Below are 18,619 nucleotides of genomic sequence, written 5' to 3' on the forward strand. Positions count from 1 at the left end.
GGCTCTGAGACAGAAGGCACAAGTACATTTCCAAGTCCTCATCTAATGAGAGAGTCCAGATTAGAAACTGGATCTCCTGATTCTGAATCCCCTTTTCGCTGGAATTTTGCCCAGCCTATAAGACCACAGTGGGGGAAAAAAAAAAAACAAAACAGAGAAGGGCTGTAAGCATATAGACATGATCAGAATGTGGTGTAGAGTTAGGTAATTTTTCTAGAAAAAAGTATTTGAGCCTGACCACCTACTATTGGCCTGCATTATAGCTGGGAAAACTGGTTACTTCCCAACCAAAGGGACCTGTGAGCTTCAGATTTTAAAATCAGACATACAGGTCAGAAATAGACTCTTTAAGAAGGTAAGATAAAGACTATAGGTTACAAAGAAGTCCACTTATATTTCCACATAATTTCCTACCTTACTGTCACTATGACTTCCTCCACACAGTATTAATTTGAGCAGCCTATTAGCTGTATCATAATTCATACTTTAAAACTTGGTTTTAAAATTATAGTCTCTAAACCAGATTACCTAGGGCTTCATTATCCAGGTTTAGAGTTATTAGCCTCTGTTTTTCTTCCCTTTTCCTTCCTATTGCCTACTTTAAAAAATCATTACATTGTTCATTAGGCCATTTATTAGATTATTTCCTTCTACCAAAAGAGACTTGCATTTGTGTTTTTCCTCTGTTTTAAGCCAAGATCCATAAAGCATATTTTCCCCTCAGTTGACATTTTCTTTTCATGATCCCTTGAAATGGAATGTAAGTGAATTTCACCATGGTGGTTGTAAATTACATACTGAGTATCAGTAATAAACATTTCTTACAAAGTTTAAAGTGTAGTTTCAGAGTGGTGATCATCTGGAATTGCACACATTTACCAGATGTTTTGGAGGGAGTTAGTGAGTGCTTTTTGCTCATACACTTTTCACCTCTTGATCCAAATTTATGCAGTGGTTCACAGCCCACATTAAAAAAAAAAAAAACCTAACGTGAGCAAAAGAATGTTTGTCTTCTTAGTGATGTGGCTGCACAGGTTTGAAGGGAAGGCGTGGTGAGTAGTCATCTTGCTCATCCTTCTACCTCCAGGCGGGGTTGCACAGTAAACTTGTCCCAGAATCCTGGTGATTTTCTTCTCTTGAGAAACTCTGGATAATAGCCCTTGTTTCCTCGCCTCATAGCCTTCAGTGTACATTTCATGCGTGGGGGATGCTCAGGCAAAGGAGGGCAGTGCATGTTGGTGCTGCCACTATCAGATGAAAGTAACTTGTTTATATTGTTCCTGTTTCCTTCCTGGTTCTCTAAGGAGTTCCCGAATTCTCTGTAGGATTTGGCAGTGGATATATAGGCTTAATAGAAACTCAGACTGCTGGAGCTTTGAAATGTATGGTCTTTCCTCTAGGGTGTGCTGGGGAAGGGGAAGGAGGGGCTCGTGGAAGCTTGGTTATTTGTTTCACATTTCTGAATCTTTTCATTTTTCCTAAATTAAAATAAAAATCCAAACCTATACTAATTTAATGTTGAGACCCCAAGTTTAAACTCCCAAGGGGGTATGACCCCGAAGTTCATGTTCTCGTGTTCTCACAGCACCAGCGGGCCCCTGTGCCGTAGCCTCTGCCTGTTCGTAGGGGCTTCTGCAGACCTCGGGTGCACAGCCATGTGGCTGGGTTGCCCTGTGGGGACAGAGGGCCCCAGGAACGGTTAGTGATCAAGTTTTCAGTGAGACGTGGCGCATGCTGTGGTCCACAATTTCAGATGCCTTCAATTTGGGATCTCTAGTCTGGCTTTGAAATGTATACCTTCACATTGCATTAATATCATAGTCATACATTAATATTAATTAACTTTATAAATTTCTGAGGAGATGAGAAGGGAGGCCAGGGCACAGTCTTCTAAGTCATTCCTATTTGTGGATGGAACAACTGATAGTCTCAGGCACTATTTCCTTAAGTCACTTCCTTATCTAAAGTTATCATTCAACTCATATTGATTGAATCATTTCCCTGCTAAACACCCCCCCCCCAATTCATGGGGCATAGGCCCATGTTAACTCAAAAACATGTGATTGATCCATCCATCACTTAGGGGACATATTTTTGCCACCGCTCTAGGTCAGGTGCTGTGCTGGGCGCTTCCCTTCCCTCATGGGCTTGTTAGCTAAGCTTTCCCAGTCGGCTCAGAACCAGTAGTAACTGAGGGGCCTGATCCAAATGTAAATAGAGGCGTTTGTGGATTCTGACATACTTAGCTAGACCAACTCTTCTCTGAGTGAGTCAGTGGGGATGACATTTATGGGAGCGAGCAGTATGCTAAATCTGGAAACACGTGCTACATAGACGGGAGTGAGCTCGGCCTTGGTGGATAAGTAAAGATCACTCCTTCTGCCTTCAGCATGCCAGAGGGAAGTTCAAGTGTGCCTTTGAGCAGAGAAGATCTTCCTGGGGATGGCAGGATTGCAGCCTGCACACTCAGCCCATACACTCCTTTGTTACCTTTGTACTGGAAACAATAACCTCAGCCACAGGGAGCCTTGACACTTTGAGCATGTTTTGTTGCAGGCTGTGCCAGGGCTCCGGCTGCCCTCTCTGATGATAAGTGTGATGTTCAGTTTGTAATGAGCACTTGCAGCTTCTGTAAACTGTGTAATACCATATAATAAGCAATAATTTTCCACTTATCCTTAATAACAGGAGTTTTCTGCTTGGCTTTTAGTGATAGCCAAAATGTGGGTGGTTTTTTTTTTCCCCCCTTCACCAGTATGATGAATTTCCAGAGTCATCTTTTTTTTTTTTTCCACAAGATAGATTGACAAGTTGTTTTCCAAGTGTGTCCAAAATGTGTAATAGCTAATCTTGCCTTTAAAAAAGTCAAAGTCAAATAAAATGGTGCTGAAGTAGCCATTTATAATAAAATGGCTATATACATTCCTAAGCTCGTTTTAGCTGTCTCCTGGCTGTGCTCTTCCTCAGGGGATTAGTAGCTTGAAGCTTAGCCCAATAGCTTGGATGATAAAACTGCCAAGTCTCAAGTTATTGTTTTAAATTTCCTGTAAGAGATTGTATCTTAAGTATAAAGTGAACTTGCCCTAGATAACTTTGGTGTCCTTCCTGGAGAGAGAGGGATGGCTATTATGCTGTGTACTCTTCTTCCCTGAGTCACACACTCAAGACTGGTGGGAGTTCTTGCTCTGATTTTTTTTTTAATCATTGGGAAATAATTCTAGAAAAGAAACAGACACAGCTTTACATTGTAAGCCTTCCCTCTATTTAAAATCATCCTTTGACTTTGCCTTGATGCTCGGAATGCCGTAAAATTCAGTGGTTTTTTTTTTTTTTTGGTAATAAATTAAGGTTGCTTTTTCATCAGACTGCCTTCTCCCTTTCTGAGATATAGCTGGCATTATCTATTCATTCATTTATTTCTGTAGGCCTCTTGGTAACCGCTTACCCCTATCAGATGGTTTGAGCAAGACCAGCAGCTGTTGAATTTGTGATATCAGGGAAGTGTTATGAATCATGTTGATGGGAGCCTTGATACTTCCATGATCACTGGGCACTGCCATTTATGTGTCACAGAGCTGGCCTTCCCGCAGATTTCTTACCTGAGACTTCGGTGTGTCTGACTTGCTAAAACTGAGATGTCAGTGAACGGTGGCAAGTAAGATGCAGAAGTTGCTTGAGCTGACCTCACCTTTAAAGGATGATTGTGCCTTTTTGGCACAAAAGGTTGGATTTGTTCTTCAGAATGATAGATTGATCCTCTGTGTGCAGAACTCCGTGTGGAGTTATAAAGAAAAGAAAAGATGGACCACTTGCCTGAAGTCTCTAGTTCAGAAACAACATACATATCAAAAGACTCTCTTGTCAGCTGACTCCTACCACGTATTACCTAAAAAGCAAACTGAGGTTGAGTAACTGTTTGCTTCCCCATGTCTGTGTAAGGTGAAAGTGAAAGTGAAGTCGCTCAGTCGTGTCCGACTCAGTCGTGTCCGACTCTTTGCGACCCCGTGAACTGTAGCCTACCGGGCTCCTCCGTTCTTGGGATTCTCCAGGCAAGAATACTGGAGTGGGTTGCTATTTCCTTCTCCAGGGGAACTTCCCGACCCAGGGATCAAACCCAGGTCTCCTGTATTGCGGGCAGACACTTTAACCTCTGAGCCACCATGGAATCCCATGTCTGTGTAAAACTTCAACTTCATTTAAATTACAGAAGTAGTGTGCAGTTTATGAAGAAAGTTTATTAGAACTTTCAGCAAGCAAGTCACACTTCTGCACAGTTAGAATGCAGACCAGCCGGGGTTTGGGTGATGTGTGCTCAGGCAGAGGCCAGGCTTTCTGCAGATGCTGGCAAGTCTAGTGCTGCTCGGAAAAGGTGCTTCTCGCCCATCTGACACATCTGTACTCACAGCTCTTTGTTTCTCAGATGTGGGTCCAGATATGCTGTTTCAGTGACTCTGGGGAGCTATTGTTTTGTCTTCTTCCTCCCTCAGGCCCTTCCACTGAAAGGCTGTCCTGCAGGTAGAACTGAATTGACTCTGCACAAGAAATGCCCTGACTCAAGTGGAAGCAGACTTTTAATCAAACACCAATAGAACAAACCATTTTCTAGTGAAATCTCTGGAGCCGTGGTATCACTGGTGCCCACATTCTCTAGTTGTTTACTGGGATTGGATATCTACCCCAGCAGGTTGTCCTTGGGGTTTACTTACCTCAGTGTAATTAAATTAGAATTTGTAGTCTTATGATACTTAGGAATTTTACTTGGAGACCTGTCACTGCAGATCGAACATCGTGGGTTGGCAGTCAGTCATGATGAGAATGAGGGTCTTGTATTCAAAGCCGAGGTGGTCTGCCCTGCATTTGACTTGAATGTTATTGTTTAGCTTCTGTTAGGATATTGAGTCTTTGGCTGTCAGGTTTGGGCGTAGCTTCTCAAATTGTATGAAATGATGTCACAGACCAGTGTTCTCCTTTAGAAATGTATACATCACATAATTTATGAATTTTAGTGCAATGAAAAGTAAAGTAATGGGGGAAAGCTATGGATTGCATTTTCAAGGAGGGAACCCAGCAGTTGTACCATTGTTGCCAATTCCTCGTTTCTATGCTGTTTGGGCGGAGAAGGCAATGGCTTGGAGAATCCCAGGGACAGGGGAGCCTGGTGGGCTGCCGTCTGTGGGGTCGCACAGAGTCGGACACGACTGAAGCGACTTAGCAGCAGCAGCAGCAGCCTGCTCTTTGGGAAGGGGGCTGAGGGGGAAAAGCACATGACAGAGAGAATGGGGAAGAGGGTGTAGGGAAGGAATATGAAAGCTATCGTCATAGTTATTGCTTCTTAAATGAGGCGTTCCTTTCCTCTAAGAATATCTAACTTAAGTTCTTCTTGAGAAATGAGGATTCTGGCTACAAGGAGTCCGGACTCTGAGGTTCCAGGCTCTGAAGTCTTGTCCTGTGCAGCACCATCATGCCAAGTGCCCAGGCGATTGCCCTTTCCCCCTCTAGCCAGGGGTCTTTCAGTGTCATTTTGCTCGAGGGTTCTGTGGGCAGCACTGTGTATCAGTATCATTGGTTTCCTTGTGTGGTTTATTTAAGCATTTGAAAATATTCTGAGAAGGGATTCGTAGTTCACCAGACTGCCAGAGAGATCCATGGTGCAAAAAGGAAAGGTCTAAGTGTGAAATGAATACTTACATATTTGGAACCTTCAGATGATGTGGAATTTCAAAAAACAGGAAGCATGGCTTTACAGACATCTTTGTTACTGCATTTTTCCCTTACCTGATTTCCACGTGATCTCCTGTGACCTTGTCCATCTGGGGCACACTATTGGTCTGGGGCCATTTGCCGCCAAGATGAGTTTGTCAGCTCATCTTTTGTCACTGACCTTCTCATCTTATACCTTGAAGTGTGGTGACCTCAGTTGTTACGCTTCAGCCAGGGATGCTGGGAGCCAAAGAAGCTCTCTGCAGTGGAACTCTAGCCCTCCTCCCCTGGCTCAGATTTCAGCAGCACTTCTCTCTCTCTCTGAAGTAGCATTTACACAGAAATCCTGAAGGTTTGTTCTAGGAGATCAAGGCTGGGGAAAGGTGGCAGCCCCAGGCTTCCCTTCAGCCCTTGCTCTGACCCTCCAGGCCAACCTGCCTTCTTCCAGGACTCATAGGGTGTCTACCTGCGGGAAGCCTGTGCAGACCTTTATCTTTATGAAGTGCAGCTCACTTTATGAAGTGCATTTGGCCCTCAAACAGCATGGGGGTTGATCCACTTGTAACTTATGGTCAGCCTTCTGTACCCACATCCATGATTCAACCCACTCCAGACCATGTAGCACAGTGATTTTACTATGGAAAAATATCCACATATAAGTGGACTCTTGTAGTTTAAACCCCACATTGTTCAAAGGTCAGTTGTATCTACTATGAGGTTGGTGCTGTGCTAGACAAAAATCTACCAGACCACAAAGTTCAAGAGCCTGTGGGCATGGACTGATGTTTGCAGTGTGGCTGCCCTGGGTGACTGCCCTACCCCAAGGAGAGTTGACCCTGATGGAGGGAAAAACACAGCCATGGATGTGAAAGTCTGTTTTGGAATTGTTTGTTTTAAATGTAAAATGGTTTCAAGTTCCACCTTTATCTTAGTGATTATGTTCTTCAACTGTTACCAGTATTTTGCCAGAAAGAACAGTGTGCAGTATGGCAACATTAACTGCACATGAATGAAGTAAAACAGGCAAAATAAAAGCCCCTGGACTAGAAACCAGGAGACCTGGCTCTCAGCCTTGATTCTGTCGCCGAAGGGAGAGTGTCCTTCAGCAGGTCCTTCAGTTTCCCTGTATCTCTGCCTCCACAGCTGGGGAACACCATCCCTCAAACAGGGCTCAGTGCTGGACTCCCAGGGTGGCTTTTATTAAAATAGTACAGGTTATTGTTTTATTACCAGTAAAAGTGTGAAAGTTATGGAAACCATAAAATCCACCATACTTTTTCAAAGCTCCTGATATTTATGTTTGTGGTTCTGAAGTTCTCCTAGAAATGGTTACTGGTTGGACAGGTATAGAGATACTGACATACATGTGTGCTGTACACACAAAACATGTGCATTAGCTTCTGACTCTTACTTATGAGGTAGAATCAACCCTGTAGCTGCTTCTCTGCATTTCATTAGGCCTAGACTCTGGATTTATCGCATATACCTGGGCCCAGGCAGCCATAAGGACCCCCATCTCTAGAGAAAACCTTGCAACCTCATATAGTCTTATTGGGAAGTGGAAAAATAATATTAACAAGTTGAAATGTATTAAATACTTTTGAGCTTCCTGGAGATGTAGACTGTAATGTGTATAATTAAATTATATTTGAACTGTGGTCATGTGGAACAACAAAACCGAGGTGCTGAAACCCAGGTCAGATGAGTTGGTGTTGAAAGAAGGGTCACCTTGTAGTCCTAAAGTCACTGAGAACATATCTGCCTGGAAACCTTTTCCTAGTGAACTGTTAACATCCGTTAAATGTTAGGTGTGCATTAAAAATGTCTTAATATTTGTATTTTTAGCATGGATACAGTGGTATCAGTTAAAATAATCAGCCCTTGCCTATAATCTAAAAGTCTTATCTCTTTACTCTTACGTTTTTAGAAACCAGATGTTTTAAAACTGATTTGAAAATCAAATTTGCCCTTCAGTGATTTCATTTGGAAGAAACATAGAAGTAAACATTATCAAGAAGGCTTTTCAGTACATTATGCAAATGTGGCAGCCAGATTCAGGTTCACAAGTGAAGGTGGATGACTGTTCTGGTTGAGAAAGGTTGAGTTGTTTAAATGAATACAAAGGTCATCGACCCTCAGATTGTGCTTTTTTGTCATTTAGTAGAAAGGCTATTGCCTCATGTTTAATTCCACCTGCCAAAAAGTAAGACTTGAAAGGCTGGGGCTGGCAGAGTGAGGCCCCATTGACAGTGCAGTAGCTACTGAAACACTCATGGTGTGCTCCCATTCAGCCCCTGCTCTCTGCCTAGTGCTGTGTTGGATGCAACAGAATGGGGTTTTAGGTGGGGCTAGGGTCTTCCCAGAATATACCCCATGACTGGTATGGGAAATCTGGAGGCTGCAGTCATAGAAGTTAAATATATGCTGCAAAGACAATCTCTGATGTATTTACAGGTTTGTCTGATACCCCTCAAGAGTCAGGGACTGTCTTTGAATCACCAACACAGGGGAGAGCCTGACATGGAGCAGGAGCTTAGAAATGATCCATATATAAATGAATGAATGAATTTATGAATGAATGAGTAGTTATACTTTGGGAGTTATATTATTGCTTAATGGAATTGTAACAGATTGTTAAGACTTATAGTGAATTAAATAAAGGTTATCATTGTAGTAGAGCAGAAAAAGAGATTTGGAATAATCCAAGCCAAATTCTTGCTGTCTGTCCTGAAGATCAAAAACTTGAACAGGCAGCATGGAGGTCTGCAGATCTGGAGAGAAGAGGTCTCCCAGCTGTGGAAGTGTGAGCACCCTGCCGAAAATCTGCATTAAACCCCAGTTGGCCCAGCTCCACAGTGGGCGGATTAAGGGAGAGATTGGTGTCCCCAGTGAGCAGAGCATCCCCTGGGAAGGGCTTGCTGGAGTGGGCAGGATTCAACCTGAGCTTTAGGAGAAAGCCATACTTCTTTGTAGGATTCTAATCCAGGTTCCTGCAGAGAGACTTATTTTAAAAGGCCTCATTAAAGGAACTGCAGCCAGGAGAGTCCAGTGGCAGCCAGGACCCTTCTGGGAAGAGTTTTGTGCTACACCACGTCTTTATTGTATCTTTTATCTCGATTCTGTTGAATCTTTATTTATCTTGGGTTTCCTGGGGAATGGGCTGAAACCTTTTGGGGGCTGTTGTCTAGTTTCCCACCTCCTTCCCTGCTGGAAGCGTTCGGATCGGCAAGAGGCCTGTGCTCTTCATGGTCCCTTGCTGCTTATCCTTTTAGCACTCTCTTCAGCCCAAGCAGGCAAGATTGTGGGTGCCTCTTGTTTTGAACTGCTGATGGCTCTCAGAATTTTTTCTAGGTGTATTCTGAATACATCTAGCTGAAGTTATTTATGTATCTATCTCTAATTATTAGAAAGTATAAAAGGGCCTTCTTCCAACAAATATTTGAATACCCATTGTACGTGAGGCACAGAGTCGTTGTTACATTGCTACGCATCGTCCTGTTGCCAGGCTCAGGTTGAGAGTTCACTGAACTCTTTCCTGCATCCTGTAAAGTAGGTTTCTTACGTCATCAGCCTCCCTAGGAAGCCCTTAGGAGGCAAGACTCTCCACAGCCTCAACAGGCAAATGAGAAGATCAGCTTTCACAAAAACAATAAGAGAGGTTCTCTGGCTTAAGGACTTTGTCACTGGGTGGATTTAAAAAAAGGTGTACATATACATTATGGAATATTATTCAGCCATAAGAAAGGTTATTCTGTCAGTTGTGACAGTGGATAGATGTTGAACACGTTATGCTGTGAGATAAGTCAGACAGAAAGACAAGTTCTATGTGATCCACCCAGATACGGAATCTTAAAAAAACAAACCTGTAAAACAGACAAAGAACCAGATAGTAAAATGGTGGTTACCAAGGGATTGAGGGTGGAGGATAAGATAAATGGTGTTTAAGGGTATAAACTTTTAATGAACAGTAAATAAGCCATAGAGATCCAGTGCGCAGTATAATGAATATAAACAATAATATTGTACTTAATTATGTAATGTGATAAGTATTGCCATAAAGGCAATCATGTTACAATAAATAAATGCGTCAAAGTAACATACTTTAAACTTACACAGTGTTACATGTCACATTTATTCAATTAAAAATATATTGTTAAAAGAACTTTCATTCAGGAGAAAAAGGGAATGAGGTGGGAGATGTAGGGGTATGGAGGACTAATATAGGCAGGGGAGACTGTGCCAGCCCCACTACTGTGCCTTTGTCTCTTGCTGTTGCGGGCTACGGCTCTTTCTCTGGACACGGTCTGTGCTTTTTTCTCATCTTTGTGATGTTTCCATATGGTGGGGCCACTCCCTGGAATGCTAGTCTTTATTGTCCCTCCCCAACCCCTGCCCCTTCTCTGACTGGAGAAGAATTTTAGGTCATTCTTTCTGTCCAGCTCACTGTAATCTCTGAATGTTATCCTGAGCTTTCCAGACTAAACTCAGAAGAGGCAGAATCCCTAAATCAGGCTAAATGTGAGAAAGCCCGTCCGCCCTTCCTCAATCAGTGCTGAAACTGGACTCAACAGTCGTGGCAAGGGAGGGGAGGGTTCAGGCCCGGTGAGGTGACAGAGCCACTTAAGGACTCGAGAGAGGCCATTTTAATTGCACACCTTTTCTTAGGGATGAGGGAGAAACAGAATCTCGTCTGTTCACTACTACGTTCCTGCCACCTGGTTGAAGCTCAGTATATGGTAATGTGTTAATGTGCATGAGTGATCTGGGAGGTCATCTGTTTCCTAATCTAGAACTTAAAAATCATGGAATTCAAGGGACTCATGGATAGCACAATCATTAGAAATTATGGGACCCAGAAACTCCACTCACAGATATATCTACCCAAGATAAATGAAAACATACGTCCACCTTGAAAACTTGTATATTAATGTTGACTTCTTTCTTATTCCTCAAGGCTCTCTCCTCACAGATCTGTGGCTGGACCACGGTTTACTGCTTTAACACATTGTTAATTTACAAACAAATCCAGAGAGTTCATTGTGGAGTTTTGAGGTATGAGGAGAGCAGAGCCCAGACCAGAGGGCACTGCTATCAGACTGAAAGCACTGATCCCACCTTCCGCACGTGGGGACACGGTGGGGAGGGGGATAGGGTGGGAGGGGAGCCAGTGCAGCTTCGGTGGCCCTTGATAGGCCGTCAGCACCTTTTAGAGCTGGCTTTCTGTTTTGGCCACTAGGTCAATAGTAGAAGTCCCTACTGTAACTCAGATCTTACACCAGCGTTGTAATGGGGTTCCAAGTCAGTAAAATTCAGATACTGAGGTCAGAATGATCCTTGTCCCTATTGTTATACTGGAAAATGTCTAAGTATATATACATGTAGGAGTTAGAGACATTTACATGAACTTGGCCTGACTGAGCCACAACTCTGATGAATGGCTCTTTTGATAATGAAAGCAATCTAATCCTGCAACCACAAAGCTGCATATGAGACGTTGATTCTGTACCAGCATCACAGAGGTCTCTCAGTACATGGTTTTTGAATAGCATGTTTGTGTTATCCCACATAATGCATTTTTACTACCAGTTATTGTCTGACTTGATTCAGTGCTAGTAATTCAGTTTGACTATTTGATGACATCATAAATATTAATTACAAAGTTGATTATAGTAATGGTGAAAGAATGGAACCAAGGACCATTTTTATTATGGCAAGTGAAGTCATAGCAAATATATTTGGCTTCTCCTGATTCTATAACTCATACCGTTTTTCATTCATCCAAGAAATAAATTGAGCACCTACTGTGTTAGGCACTGAACAAGGCAGACAAGATCTCTAGTTTCATCAAGTTTACACTCTAGTTGGGGGAAACCGCAATAACAAGTAAGTTCTCACTACTGATAAGTGCTGTGAAGAAAATGGCACAAGGTAGTAGGTGGATAGTGATGTCTGTGATCTGCAAGAAGCAGCTACTTGAGGTCAGAACAGCCACTCTAAAAAAGTGACATTTGAGCTTAATGATATAGAAGCCAGCTTTACAAAAGCTGGGGGGAAGAGAATTTAAGGTAGAGGTAAGGCTATAAAAATGGAATGGGCTTGGTGTGTATACAGAGCAGAAAGATGGCTAATGCTGCTGAAGCTTGGAGGAGGAATTGGAGATGGAGAGACTCATGAATCTCAGATTGTATATGATCTTTAGGTCTTGTTAAGGAGGCTGATTTTGATTCTAAGAGTAATGGGGAGCTATTAGAGGGTTTTAAGCAAGGGAATGATGTGAACTGATTTCTGCTTTTTCAAGATCACTCTGGTTGTTGTATGGAGAATGACTTGGAGGGAGGTAAATAACGGAGTGGGAAGACCAGTAAGGAAGCTGGTGCTATAACCCTGATAAGAGAATACAGGGTCTTGGACTGGGATGGTGATGCTGGAGATGGTAAAAGTGGTTGGCTTTGGAAAACATACTGCTGATGGACTGGACTGGAGACCAGGGTAGGGATGGGGGAGAGGAAAGAAAGAGGCCTTGATGCAGAACTTCTGGCTCTGTCCTTGGTCCTGGACATTTCAGCACTCTGCTGTTTCTATTGTGCCCTGAAAGAAGACAGAAGGCCTTCTTCCTGGGTTTCTAAAGCTAGGAGGGATGACAACTGTGATAGATGACAAACGTGAGATTCAAAATGATCTCTCTAGCCTCTAATGTGGGACCAAACCAACAGGATGGGACTTAATGGGGATAAATGTGATGTCCTCCACTTAGGCTCAGAAAATCAATTGTGTAAGTACAGTATGGGGGCAGTCAAGCTTGAGAGAAGTTCATGTGAAGAAGTGCTGTGGTTTTAATTGGCCACAAACTCAGTATGAGGTAATGATTAGGATGAGGCTGCTACAGACCTTAGGCAGTCTTAATGTACCCTGACAGCGTAGCACCCATATGCCCACACCAGCTTCCTATTGTGCCCCATGCTGGTCGGGGTGTGTTAATGCTTAAAGGAGTACACTGAAGGGGGACCAGGTGATAAGAGTTCGGGAAGCTATTTCATGGGGGGAATCAACTGAAGAAACAAGGGGTAGAATAAGACCAGGTAAGACAAGACTGAGGGAGTTGTGCGGTCATGATAAGTATCTTGAAATAGGTACAGAGCTTTTTGTGTGGGAAAGAAACCCTGATTCTATTAACCCTGGAGGTGGGCATTTAACTGTTTTATTCTTACAACAGTAAACAGAGTGGTTTGGTAGTAAGAGAGACTAAAGACAGGAAAGCCCGGGAGCAGCGGTGAGAGACAAGAGGCCGTCAGCGTCTGAGCAGAGCCATTGCAGTAGGGACGTGAAGTCTTCCGGCTGGGAACCTGAAGTGGGGTGGCCCCCTTGAGGGAAGACAGAAAAACCCTGTAGCTCTGTGCCCTGGTGCCCGGGCAGCCAGCCAGCAGGGTGGACAGCCAACGGCCAGAGGGTGAGGCAGAGGGACTTCTTCTGGGGGAAGTCCCACACATCATTCCTGAAGCACCGGTGGCAAAAGAACTCGATCTTCTCCAGTCTGTCCGCCCATCAGACTCGAGGTGCCTGGGTTCTCAGCATGGGGAGGCTGCCAGCCCCACACCGCCTGCCCCCTTACGCTGTCACCCCCAGCTCCGTCAGCAGGAGGAATCATGCCCTCGTTTTCCGTGGACACAGAGCTGTGAGCGTCTGCAGACGTGTCTGTGGCCTCTTCTGAAGCGCTTGCACTGGCTCCTCAACCAGTAACTCAGCCGCCCCGGGGCCCGCCAGCCCCGCTGCCCTGGCTGCCTTGTGCCTTGGATCGCTTTCCTTCACTCCTGCCCGTCAGAGCAGAGAGGACAAGGACAGTAACTGGTGGGGAGCCGGGTGTCTGAGTGTTCAACCGGTCTTCATTGTGTGGCTCTCTATTCTTCATGTTTTTGAAACAATGGTTTAGGCCTCCAGGAATCTTTGGATTCGACATCTGAAGGATATAACTGTGAACCACATAATAAATATGTGCTCTTGAAACAACATTAAGTGGCAGCACTAATGACTTCAGCCAGGACTTCAAAGCACAAGCCCCAGAAGTGGCTTCCTTCGGAGAGCAATCAGAATCCCAGAACTCTAGAAACTTAGAGGAAGCGTCTGACCGCTTCTCTAGTCGCTGCTCTGTGTCTCCTTGCACACAGCATTTGGTCTCCCTGGGAGGCGAGCCTGGGGTACCTGGCGGATGAGAAGGCTGCTCCAGGACACCCTTGTTAAGTGGTGACACTCACACTATCCGACCTCTGCTTGTTTCAGCCGTAAAATCCTGGGTCAGATTGTGGTTGGAAAGTCGATTGCTTGCAAAGCAACCCTGCCGTCTCTAGGTCTTTGTTTTATTTGGGGCTGCTCTGTCAGCTGTGGGCTTGCCTTTGATGGGGCACAGCGGTGTTTTTCATGTCTAACTAGTGTTTTAATGTTTGTGAGAGACTGTGGTTAATTGGATCCCCATGGTACCACAAATGGCTTTAGAAGCCTCTTGTGTCTGGGGGTGCTAATTCTGGGACTGCCTATGCATGCGTGCATACCCATGTGCCCTCACACCTGAGCAGGCACCATGAGAGTTTTAAATGTTCCTGACCCACATCTCAGGTTTGAGAATTTTTAACACTTGTTTTTTCCAAAGTCAAAAACCATGGCATCTCCTCTAGATTTGTAACCTTTCTCCTCTCCCCCTTGTTGATTGCGTGTGTTGTTCTGGGGCCAGTTGAAGCAGCCCAGCCAGACTCATCGTGAGCATGTCTGATCCCCACGCGTGGGTATGTTACTCACGTCCACTATCTTGTGGGCCACTGTGTTCCTCCAGCCCCTGCTTGCTGACTTTCCTTTTGCAGGGTTGCAGTAGCAACAAGGCCCCCACGTGCTCCTCTCTGGTTTTCTGCTCAGTGGCTGTGAAAGCATCCAGGGGCCTGCCTGCTGCTCAGCCAGAGAAGGGCAGCCACAGGCAGTTCCTTATGCACAGGCTGCCATTCTTTGGATCCTGCAGTCTGATCACCGAGGTGCGGATCAGCATCTTATCAGTTCTCCACAAGAGACAGGGTCTTGCACTCTCAAACCCTCTCTGACACCTGAGGTAAACCTCTTTCTCATAACCTGAACAAGCCTAACATTCCTTTGCACAGAGCAGTGAGGGCACGTTAAAGAAGATGGTTTTATAACGGGAGCAGCGGGTACAGAAATAGTTCAGTACACCTCGGGGCAAGACAGTTCAGTTCAGTCACTCAGTCGTGTCCAACCCTTTGCAACCCCATGGATTGCAGCACGCCAGGCTTCCCTGTCCTTCACCAATTCCCAAAGCTTGCTCACACTCATGTCCATCCAGTCGGTGACACCATCCAACCATCTCATCCTTTGTCAGGCAAGACAGGCTGTTAGGATCTGGGATGCCTGGGAAGTGGAGAAGTTAATCAATCCATGTCTGACCTTTAGCCTCCTACTCCTTCCTTGCCAGTGGACTGTGCTCACTGATTGCGTTCCTACCCCTTCCTTGCCAGGGGACTGTGCTCACTGATTGCGTTCCTACCCCTTCCTTGCCAGTGGACTGTGCTCACTGATTGCGTTCCTACCCCTTCCTTACCAGGGGACTGTGCTCACTGATTGCATGTGGATGAATCTTGTTAGTCTTCTCTTGTTATCTGTGTGTCCTGTCTGCCTCAGGTGGATTGATGTCCTGGAGGTACTCTCTTTGTGGTAAAACTCTAAACAAAGATAAGATATCATTAGGAACTTCCCTGGTGGTCCAGTGGTTAAGATTCTGTGCTTCCACTACAGGGGGCGCAGGTTGGCCCTCTGGTCTGGAAACTAAGATCACGCGCCTTAGACCTCTTCAACTAGAGCATAACTTCTTGAAGCCAAGGTTGCATTCTCATAGAGTCCCTAAGCTCTCTGCTCTTTGCCTGGCTGGTTAAATGACCATTTCCAGCCACGCTCGAGTTGTTCTCTGCTGTTCTCTCATGGCACTGTGTTCCATTCCTTCCTAACAAGCTGTCACAGCGTATAATTCTGTGTTATTTGTAATTAACTTTTTTATATATGTCTTTTCCAGTAGACTTTAAGTTCTGTAACCGTAGGGGACCCTGTCTGCTTTGTTCATATGTACATTCCTAGCATCCATATGATGCTTGGTACATATTAGTATTTTTTGAGTAACTAAAGGAATGGTTCCCCAAGAGGACATCAAGTTAAGGGCCAGAGAATGTCTCTGTTTTCATAGATCTTACCAGCTGGGGCCGTCCTTGGGCTTCACCTTCATGTTCTGCTGGGCTAGCTTCCTAATGTACCCTGAGCATTCGGCCTCCCCCCATTACCTCTGAATGTGACTGCTAGTGACTTGACTCAGATGAATCTCAGAGACACTGGGGCCCTGCACTGGGCAAGAGATGGCAGCTACCTGAGCTGATCTGTTCCTGTCCCATTTGTCTGTGGAAGGAGGGATGGATGACTTTAGGGCTCCAGATGCAGAGAAGAAGGTAAGTGGACTTCTGACCAAGTGTGTCAGGACAAATGCAGGGGCCCCCCGGGGGCACACAGAGGAAGCACCTGCGTTCATATCTTCTGTCCCTGGTGGTGACGTGCCCGTCTCATAGGAGAGCCCATTAAGACAGTCACTATGAACAGCGGAAATTCCATCAGAAGTTAGTTACCTTAAACTAAATGTGACTTTCTGACCCACATTTATGGATTTACACTAATTAGATTGTGGGATTGCAGCATCACATTTCATTATTACCTTGAAATTACAATTTCATTCTCAATAACCAAGCCTTGTAAGCAGTGTAAGCACCACCTGACACACATTCTGAAACAAGCCCCGTGTTAAGCTGCACGTGTTTAGTGGGCAGTATTTGAAGAACTCTGATTGACTATATGAATCATCAAAATCAGAAATGAGAAAAACAATGTTAGCTTTTCCTTGAACCAGCTGCACACTGGTCTGTGGCTCAGTGGTGATCATTCTCTCTCCTGCACACCTTTGTCTTTTTTTTTTTTTTTTTTTACACCTTTGTCTTATACAAGCTCTTTCTGTTACGTTCCTGGCATCCCCCCACCCCTGTTCAGATCTTCCGGTGCAGAGTTTCTCCATTGCTACTGTTTATATATCATGTGTACTTTGGCTGGTAGTCTCTAAAAACCTTTGTGTTTCATCCAACATTGATTTTGCCCCAAAGCTCCTCTTTCCCCAAGCAGTGGTGCTGGTTTTGACAGTTCGTTTTTTCCCTCGTCTTTATGAGATGGCCCTCATCCAGAAGTGTGCTCATGGCCCTGTCCAAGATTAGGAATCCTTGGCCAGGGGCCTGCCAGCTGAGCCAGGCAGACAGATAAATTCCAGAAGAGGAATGACAACATAGAAAAGGAGGCTGTACAGCCATGAGACTCAAATAAATCTTATTACTGAATTATCCATACCTCAGAATCGTTAAGAAGTCGCATTGGAAGAAGTAAGACCAAGACAGGGATTTCCAGAGTAAGAAGAGAAATTGGGAAAATTTGAGGAAGATGTTGAAGCTGGATGTAACACATTTTTTAAAAAAAAGGAAAAGAAGAAAGAGGAAAAACAAAGGGAATAAAGAAAATGTTTTGCTGAAATGGGTAAAAATGAGCTGGAGGTGTGTGACAAGGTGAGGGCGGACCTGTGGTTGGTGAGGAATTGGGTAGGAAGAAAGATGACTGAGCATCTAAATTCATCTAATTCCCTCTGTAGGCATATCTCCCCCTGCTTAGAAGAATGATGGCTTGGCACTGTAGTGTGATGGGGAAATTGTTGTGACAATCTACAAATCTTCCTCCAAACTCAGGGTTAGAACCTCATTTCTTTTGGCTTGCCCACATGAGATCTATTTAAAAAAAAAAAAAACAGAGAATACGTAAATAAAGCAGTGGGAGAAAAACTAGAATGGGAAGCCAGAAAGAACACCTGTGGCCACATGGCCTACTCGTGATATGTGTCTGTGTAACACACCTAGCTCTAATGTCTGTTTGATGTGTGTCTGTGTAACACGCCTAGCTCTAATGTCTGTTCACATTTGCTAGGTGGGCTTTTCCTGGGAGAGACAGAGATTCTTCAGCTAGAGCCTTTTCAGCTCATGGTACCCCCACAGGATTGCATACTTAATCTCATTCTGTCCACAATTAAAATTAGAGTTCTTTTGTTAAGTAAATAAACTGAATGAATTGTCCGTGCTAATTTAGCCCTTTCTCCCTTCATCGGTCTGATGTTTACTTTTATTAATACTCGTAAGTGTTGTATTTGAGTGGCTACCATCTCTGTTTTTCAGACAAATCTTACAGTTCAGTGTCAAATGTATCTGATTCATGGTAAGTGCTTAGGCCTTCTCAGGGCTTCATTTCTTCAGAACAATGAGTAATTATTCCAGCTCCTCCCTGCCCTGTGGGGGTATTTGGACAGTAAATGAGATCACATCTCTGACAGCACTGCCTACTCCTCAGAGGAGATCCGCACTGTTGTTGTTAGGTTAATATTGTTCTTTCCCGGAGTGCAGCCCACCTAATACTTGCAGCACCACTGTCTCTTGGGGCTTCCACCGGCAAAAAGATTGCAGTGGCGCTGTGCTCAGGTTTCCTGTGGCATTCTGTGGGCAGGACTCTGTGGTGCTCCTGGCCTGTATGTCTGTGCACTGAGCTCTTGGGTGTCTGAGACTGAAGGGGAGAAGATGCCAGTGGCCTTCTAGGGGGAGGCTCTGGACTGGGGGCAGCTGGGTGATTACAGGAAGGCAGGTGCTGATTTACCTGTTTGCCAGTTTATTTTCTTTGGGGAGGCAGCATTTCAATTTACTGCATTCCTTGGAGGTTTGACATATCAATTAGATGTTATCGACAGTAATAGAGGGGCAGTTGCTGTAAATGTGAAGTTTTTACTGGTAGGCCATGAAATGACACCCCAAGG

At 44.5% G+C, this 18,619-nt stretch overlaps 1 protein-coding gene across 1 annotated transcript in view; it reads left to right on the top strand.

Annotated features, from left to right (window-relative positions):
• Positions 1-18,619, top strand: part of BTBD9 (BTB domain containing 9) — a 404,236-nt gene that overhangs the window by 347,508 nt on the left and 38,109 nt on the right. The gene's annotated exons all lie outside the window — the stretch shown is intronic.

Source organism: Oryx dammah, unplaced genomic scaffold (assembly GCF_014754425.2).
Source record: "Oryx dammah isolate SB20612 unplaced genomic scaffold, SCBI_Odam_1.1 HiC_scaffold_11, whole genome shotgun sequence".
NCBI classification, from domain to species: domain Eukaryota; kingdom Metazoa; phylum Chordata; class Mammalia; order Artiodactyla; family Bovidae; genus Oryx; species Oryx dammah.